Raw genomic sequence first — 8,068 nt, 5'->3', positions numbered from 1 at the left:
TTTTCAAGTCTCTTGCCATTTCAAACACAATTCCCTCTCCATGCAGTCCACTGGACAGTTTGCCTTTCTTTCTGATGACAAGCTTTGATCATCCCCTGCCCTGCTCTGCCTTCGGAGGCTCACTGTTGCTGGCAGAATAAAATCAAAACTGCCAGACTGCCGCAGGACATAACATATCACCAACCTGCCCAGCCTGCAAGTCCAACATTCTCTTACTCCCCTCCATGTGCTCCTTTTGTTTCTGCCATTGCTCTCCTCAACATATGCAAAGACAAAGACAAGCAGATCCAGGTCCTCGCAGACACCACAGCTGATTGGGCATGGGAAGCAGCAGTAGTCATGGTAATGTCTGAGCATATAAGAGCAAACGTGGGCAACTTACTCAAGGGTATCGCAGGGACAATCTGAGAAGCTGGCCCCCTGGAGCACTATGTGGAGATGCAGGCCAAGGAGAATGCCTGTGAGCTGGAAGGCATCTGGCTATCCCGAGGCTGTTCCAGGTCAACCCAGCCTTCTTTCAGCCCACGGTCACCACCTAGATCCTGCTGAAGGCTCTCACCAACCTGTCCATTATTTCACACTGTGCAAGTGCTTGACCGACCAGGCTCGTCAAGAAGAGTGGCCCACCCGAAAAATTTTGTACTTTGGAGACCGGCTGGACAGCTGCCATTTCCAGGCTTCTGGAAGCCCTGCATGAAAACATGAGCCTCTTGGAAGGTATAACTAGCTTGGAAGACTCAGTTAGAAAATTTATCTGCTGTGTTGTGGCCATAACTTCTCAGCACATCAATCGCTGGCTACTGGCAGAGATGCTTGGGGACCTGACAGTTGAAGGTGTAGATGACCCAGTGAAGCTGGAGTGTGGGGGACTCAGGCCAGATCTTCACCTGGAGCCAGAGAGAGAGCATTATGTCCAAGAACATGATGGAGAAGATCAACTTTGACAGTGAGTCCAGCATCATTGCCTCCTCCCATGACTTTTAATGAAGATTTGATGACTCAGGGGGAAAAGACAACCAATTCCATGTTCCTTTCCTTTCCTCTTCTTCCTTTCTTTATTTCCTTCCTTCCTCTCCTCATTCATTTATTCTTCCATCAGTTACTACTCTACAACTAAAATCAAGATGCCTACAGACAGGAATCATGGGAATCTAAAATGAACATTCCAGGTCTCCGACTGAAACATTGCTTTCTGCACAAGGCACTTTCTTGTACCTTGTGCAGAAAGTACAGGGCTGCCTGGTTTGTTTCCAGCATCCCTACACAGCCAACCATAGTAAGAACATGCCAGGGTTATTATGAATTTTTAACTTTACTTGATTAAAGATGTGCATTTTCAAGTGTGCTTGCAAATATTGTGTTAAGACGGTCTGAAGGGACCAGGAAACCTGCATTTATAATTCGCTCACATTGACTTAAATAGTTCAAAGGTGATATTCTGAGAAACACTGGTCAGGGTGCTCCCATGCATCAAGTGAAGGACTCGGCTAATTAACTCAATTCCCCTGTTGCCTGTGTGACATGCTGCAGGCAGAATTTAGCTGCCTGTCTGGTATTGGTGACCAGAAACTTTTTGAGGAAATTAAGAAATGACAATAACTTCAGAATATAGTATATGGTAGTTTGCTTGATTTTTCAGTCTGAGGATGCTTGAGTCCAGCTTAACAGCTTCAGTAATTACCATGTGAGGACAATCTGACATAGAAGCAGAATGCTGAATATCTGACCATGGATTAGTAGCTCTCATCTTGTCCAATGTATTCTCTAAGGAGCAAGGATGTCTCTTCATGAAAATTCAAGTTTATCCCACAGATCATTTTTAAGTGTCAACCAAAGTCCAGGTTTGGACCTGGGTGCTGTCTTTAACACCCCAAATTTGTTTTGGCTCTGCGAAATAGATATCCTCTCCTGTACTTTCACATCTGGTTATTAGATCCCACATCTAACAGAAAAGAGCATTTCTGGAAAGCATAATGATTTATGGGCAGTTCTTTGGGACCTGCAATCTAGCACTGAATGGAGTTTATCAGTAAAATGCAGATAATAAAAGAGAATTACTCAGAGGAAACCTCTCTGACCCACAAAATTCATGATTGATATTTTTAAGCCAAATCTTTTCATCTACTCTTGACTGAAAGTTTTCAGATACCTACTTTTCATCAAGTGATTGTTTTCCCACAAAGCTTCTTTTGATGTCTTTTAGCAACCTTTAGTTTTTCATTTTATATTAATTTAGGGAGGTTAATTGTAACTACATTAAAGGCAACTAACACAATTGATGCAGCCAGTCCCAGGAATAGATCTAGGCTGTGGTGAGGTGAGTAAGTAAGTATGATGAAGGACTTAGCATGACCTTCCTGGAGTACGGTTGATGCACACCTGAAACTTATGTCATGTTATCATGCTACATTATTTCAATAAAAAGATAGAAACTTAAAGAGTTAAATATGGGCAAAAAATGCAAAGGGCTCTATAACCCTTTAAACTGTTCTAAAACTTAGGTTTGACACTTGGGAAAAGAACATTGAACTAACAAATACAACCTTCTAAAATCTATCATACAGAGCTTTTGTTTTATTTTAAAAGAACAAGAAAAAAGTCCAAATTATTAAAAAGCATACTTTCTAAATTATTAAAAAGATTTCTGCATATGAATAAAATAATATTAAGAAAAAACCCTCTAACAAGGAAACAAATGAAGAGAACCACAGAAATCCATGCTTTAGTGACCTTAGAGCAACGACATTAATATGTATAATGACTTACTTTATTGGAGATTGTACAATAATAAATTAATACCCCATTATCTTTAGTGAAAATAAAAAAACATCACAGCACACACAGTGTTTGTTAACTACATCCGATGAAAGTAATTACCCTGGATAAATTATTGTTAGTACAATAAATGACCAAAATTTCAGCCTACAAGAAGGAAACAGATAAGAGGGAAAGTTTAGACTAAAAAAGGAGGTTCATTTTACTGCACCTCTTCATTTTACATAAGGCAACCAAGTCCAAACATGCTGGGATCACACATTCCAGAAAGTTCTCCATCAGAGGGCTATTATACTTATGCTTTCATTTATAAAGTCTCCAGTAATTCAAGATGATGCACCCATGAAATAATCACAAATTCATGCATATTCATGTCCATTCAAGATATGCATCATTCATTTCTTTAACCTCTTGTTTAATCTCTACAGATGCTTCTCCAAGGTGAAGGTAATGGCCCTTGTCTCCACCCTCTTCTTTCCTCTCCACTTTTCTTCTCCTGGTTCCATCTTTCTGTTCTCCCTCCGTCCTCCCTCTCTTTCCTTTTTTCTTTTTCCCTCTCTGCCCATATGGAACTCATGATCACACACTCAGGTGTTAGGAAGGTGGGAAACACAGGAACATAGCTCACTTGCTCCAAGAATCAGGAAAAGAAGACTCTTGTTGAAAATGCTGGTAAAGTTCACCTCAAAGATTGGCCAGGATGGTCTTCAAACACTCTAGCTTTCTGAGTTAACCACTCACAGCTCTTCACTGATTCATCTCAACAACTGTCAACACATAACCAGGACAGGCTCTGTCCTTGCCCTGTGAGCTTGTTGTGTGCTACAAGAGAAAATGTCCGTGACCCCCAAATTCATACATTGAAACTGACTCCCAATGTGACGGTATTTGAAGGTAAAACTCTGGATGGTGATTAGGTCAGAGGTGTCTCCATGGATGGATTTAGTGCCCTAATAAAAGAGACCCCTTTCTCTACACGAGGTCACAGCAAGAAGATGTCCAATTCGAACCAGGAAACAAATCTTAATGCATGTTGATCTTGAACTTCACAGCTTCCAGAAATGGGAGAAATAAATGCCTGTTGTTTGTAAGCCACCCATCTATGACACTTTTGTACAACAGGCTGCAGACTACAACAGTGCCACAGGGGGAAAAAACTGCTGCAACGCATATTGTCTTATTGTCTAGTGTAATGACTCTCATCAAAATGTATCGTATCATTTCTGGTGCCAGTCTCTGATTTTCTTCATAATAGCAGAGGCCATGCACCTCTGCTCCCCACACCGAGCCAACTAGTCCTCAGAAACAGTTCGTCGACTAATGATAATTGGCCAATTATCAGTCACAGGCATGTGAGTCCACAGCCGAGAAGCTGAGTTCTCTTATGACACACTGAAGATGCTATTCAGCTCATATACATACCTGATGGGCAGGAGGGAAGGCAACAAAAACAGGCAATCTCCTCCTACCTAACAAGTCTAGAAGTTGAGTCATTCAGGTTCGGTGAAGGGGGCTCATGACATCATCAAGGACCCCATCTGTGCCGTGGTAAATGGGTGACTTCCAGCCCCTGCTTATTAGTTGCACAATGGCAGAACTAGCAAGCACTCACTAAATTTCTTATTGCTGTTTTACACATCACTATTTTATGTTCATAAGTTCTACTAAAATCAAAACAAGAACCCACAAGCCAGATAATCTCTAGTGTTTCTATCCTTTTCAAGCAGATGCCCATGCTTTTTAACTGGTTTCTCACCCACGGGAGGGCTTGCTCAGCCTGGTTTATCTCCACTGGACTTCCCTGAACAGGAAACATGCAGAGGACAGAGAGCCTGCTGGGCAGCCATTAACAGAGATGCAGGTTCTTCACAACTGCTGAGTGGGGGTGCTGTCTGCCTCCCATCAGTCTTAAGTCCCCCTCTACAATGGGGTTGGACTCAAAGTTTTGATGAGAACAAAAGGCAGTCAGGTTGTGTAGCACCTGTTCATGCTACACAAGCACCTTTTAAAAATAATCTTCTGGTGGGTGCTGCTTTTCAACGCTCAGAAATATCAAGATTTGGAAATAAATAATAAAAAACACTTAAATGCAAAAAATAAAGCCCTCAAAAAGGTAAAAACACACATTCAAGATGTGGTCAGTGCTCACTCTGAGTAGAAACAAGGAAGCCCAGGGTACGTGTGGCCAAGCACACACAAGCCGGGGAGATGCAATAAAGGCAGGACAGGCGCCTTGAAGCCACTAGAGGGGTCACCAGTGCTAAAGGCAGGCTTGCTGCTCCCAACACTGATTTCTTACCAGGCTTCTGACTTAGCAATTTCAGTTACTAGACATACAAAGTGCCAACACGGGACTACAACCTGGGACTGTATTTTAGCCCAAATAAAAACCACAGCTTCCTGTCCTGATTATGGACCTTTACCACACACAACCCCACAAGAAACCCAAGAGTGAGAAAAACTTTCTTCATAAAACAGGTCTTTTGGGGGACTGGCCTGTGATATTCCAGAGTTTTTGGTATGGCTTCTCACACTATAGAAAGGCAAACAAATACACAAGAACCCATCTCCCCATAAAACACCCAACACCCTGGATCGTGAGAAAATGGAAACTTTCTTTAGAAAAAGATTTCCTTCTTTGAAGTGACCAACACACATTTTACAGGTGGCACCTGGAAATTTAATCTAAGAAAGCTGCAGGGAAAAGTTTATGGGATGTATGGGATGATCTCAAGTCATGAATCCAAGTTTGGTCAAAAGGAAAAATCCACCAGCAGTTTGGGTGTGTTGTCATTTTTAGGCACACAATGTATTGGGTGGACCGACATTCAAACATATTAACAACAAACTGGAGTATGGGAGGAATCGAAACACAAGTGAGTCTCAATTATTTTTCTAAAATGCATGCAGAGGAACATCCTGGACTCAACCCCTGCCTCCAAGGAGCTTACTCTTACTGTAGAAGAAAAACCAACGAAAGGAAATAAGGATCTCTGACACAGTTTTGAGAATTCTAACATAAATAGTGCATGGATTTAAATAGATGAGAGAGAATAAAATGAAGAGCTAATCCACCAGGACAGGTGGGTGACAAGAGGGGGATTCAGTCAAGGAGGGCTGTTTCCACTCTAGCAAGCCGGTAAGTCTCAGAAAAAAAGAGAAAACATCTCCAGGGTCTTTTCTTTCCTAAATGTAAAGCAAACAAAGAGAACCAAGCTAGCATTTTAACCTGTGTGTCTAACACCTGTGTCTGCATGCTGTGTGCCTGCACCGTTACAGTCCCATCCTACAGTCTCGGTGGCCATATTCTGTAGTCAGGCAAAAGAGGTCAATCTGGAATGACAGTCTTTGAACCCTAAATATTCAGAATCTCAATTCATTCCTCCAACCCTGAATATTCAGAATCTCAATTAATAAACTCCTCCGCACTCATAATTTGATGTTCTGAATTACAGTAATTTGTTTAGATAAACCAATCACATAACTTAGAAGTGAAATTAATACAACAGCAAAATGTTTTCTGAAAAAGCCCTAAAAAACACAGGATTTCTATCCCTTCATGATTTTTCTCATTCAAGAAATTTATATCAAGTAACTAGAATGATGACTCCCCAACACTCAAACCATTTGTAAAAATGACTAACATTTTTCTTGCTACACCTACAGCATAGCTCTGAAATCCATCTGTATTACCCGTACATAAATTCAAATTCATCATGATGATCGACAATAAACAGAGATGAAAATCAGAGCCTTACCTTCCCTGTCTCAATACAGCATTAAACATGAACATAGGGAAACAATATTTCCTGACACTGCTCATTTAACAAATCTACACATCAAATCAATCTAGAAAAGAGTTCCACTTCCAGTGAAAATTGTGATGTGCAGGAAACAGAGTTAAAACTATGTCACTGAAATGTCTTCAAAGACTGTCACTCCAGTCCACTCACAGTCAATATCACCCCCCATCCCTTCTCTGCTCTGCTCTGTATCTCAGAAAATTACATCTACCAGGCCCCTGCAACAAATTCCTTTCAGAAGGATCATCCAATGCAAGGACCATTACATGGGAGAGGGGAGTGGTCAGGGGATAGAGGACCTCCAAGTCTTGTGCAGTCTCTTCTCCAGCAGAGGCATGAGTCCCTCATGGATCCAAGAGCTCCTCTCTCGGTGACCCCCTCCAGCCAGGACAGCCCTGCCCAGGCACTCCTTCCTATCTGGAGTCTCTGTTCCCCAGTCTTTGATTGTCTCCCAGAGTCCTGGCAAGGCTGCATGGCCTCATGCCCCAGCTTGCTCCAAGAGTTTTCCCATCATCTCTGTAGTGAGGTTTCTGCATAATCCAATCCCCTCTGCTGAGGTCTAGTGCTTGGTTTGTTTTCCTGACTGGACACTCACAGACCCAGTTGGGATGAATCTACTTTTTTCCATCTTGCATGAATGATTGTAAAAAGTGGCTAGAAGAGATTACATCTGGCTTTTTTCATGCTTGTAGGGCCCTGATGTAGTGACATGTGAGAAAGCATGAATTTTGTGCTGTTTTCCTTCCTAGAGATAGAGGTTTAGAAGAATCTGTCAAAGCTTCAACTGCCTTTCTCCCCATGGGCCTGCTTTCCTTTAAGGAAAAATACAACCTATCCCCAGTGGAGATGGATTCCTCAGGTAGCAAATATACATGAGGAAGAAGTTCAGGGAGAACTTAAAGGGACCAGCATGTTGATTTACCTACTCTCCACATCTTTGCTCTAACTCTAGAAATACAGAGGAAAAGTAGATTGTTTCCAAAGTATAACCAAAGTCCATCTTGATGAGCTGCTAAAAAAAAAAAAAAAAAATGTTCCAGGACCTCCCTGGTGGCGCAGGGGTTAAAGTCTCATCCCTGTCAAACTATCACCAGCCACTGTGGCCTAAATTTGATCCCTGGCCTGGTAGCTAACTCACAGGGTGCAGCAGACCTCACCCTGATCTGGTCTATACATCCAGTTATAGCTACATTAGAATTTGCCTTTGAACAGCGAATAGTAAGAGTTGGGTCTTTGTAGTCTGTTCATTTTCCAAGGCAATGTTTCTATTCCTGTTTTCTACACAAACACTTTTTGCCAGTTTTAAAGTTAAGTGTCTTAGGAATCTTCCATTGTTAGCAACAGAAACTCACCCAAACTAACATAACCACATAGGAAATGCGTGGAATTTGTTACTAATCTAGAAGCAGACTCTTAATTCCCTAGGGCAGAAAATTTAATCAAACAATGGAGAAAGACTGAAGCCAGGAACTAGGAAACTATCAGGAACT

The 8,068-nt window shown here is 41.8% G+C and overlaps 1 pseudogene across 1 annotated transcript; it reads left to right on the top strand.

Annotated features, from left to right (window-relative positions):
* Positions 1 to 339: 339 nt before the first annotated feature.
* LOC311176773 (eukaryotic translation initiation factor 3 subunit K-like) lies at positions 340 to 984 on the top strand (annotated as a pseudogene). The gene has a single exon. The product of its transcript is annotated as a eukaryotic translation initiation factor 3 subunit K-like (transcript).
* The last annotated feature ends 7,084 nt before the right edge of the window (positions 985 to 8,068 follow it).

Source organism: Talpa europaea, assembly GCF_964194135.1.
Source record: "Talpa europaea genome assembly, chromosome: 9".
NCBI classification, from domain to species: domain Eukaryota; kingdom Metazoa; phylum Chordata; class Mammalia; order Eulipotyphla; family Talpidae; genus Talpa; species Talpa europaea.
The sequence above is the reverse complement of the archived record's forward strand: the minus strand, read 5'-3'. Positions and strand labels throughout refer to the sequence as shown.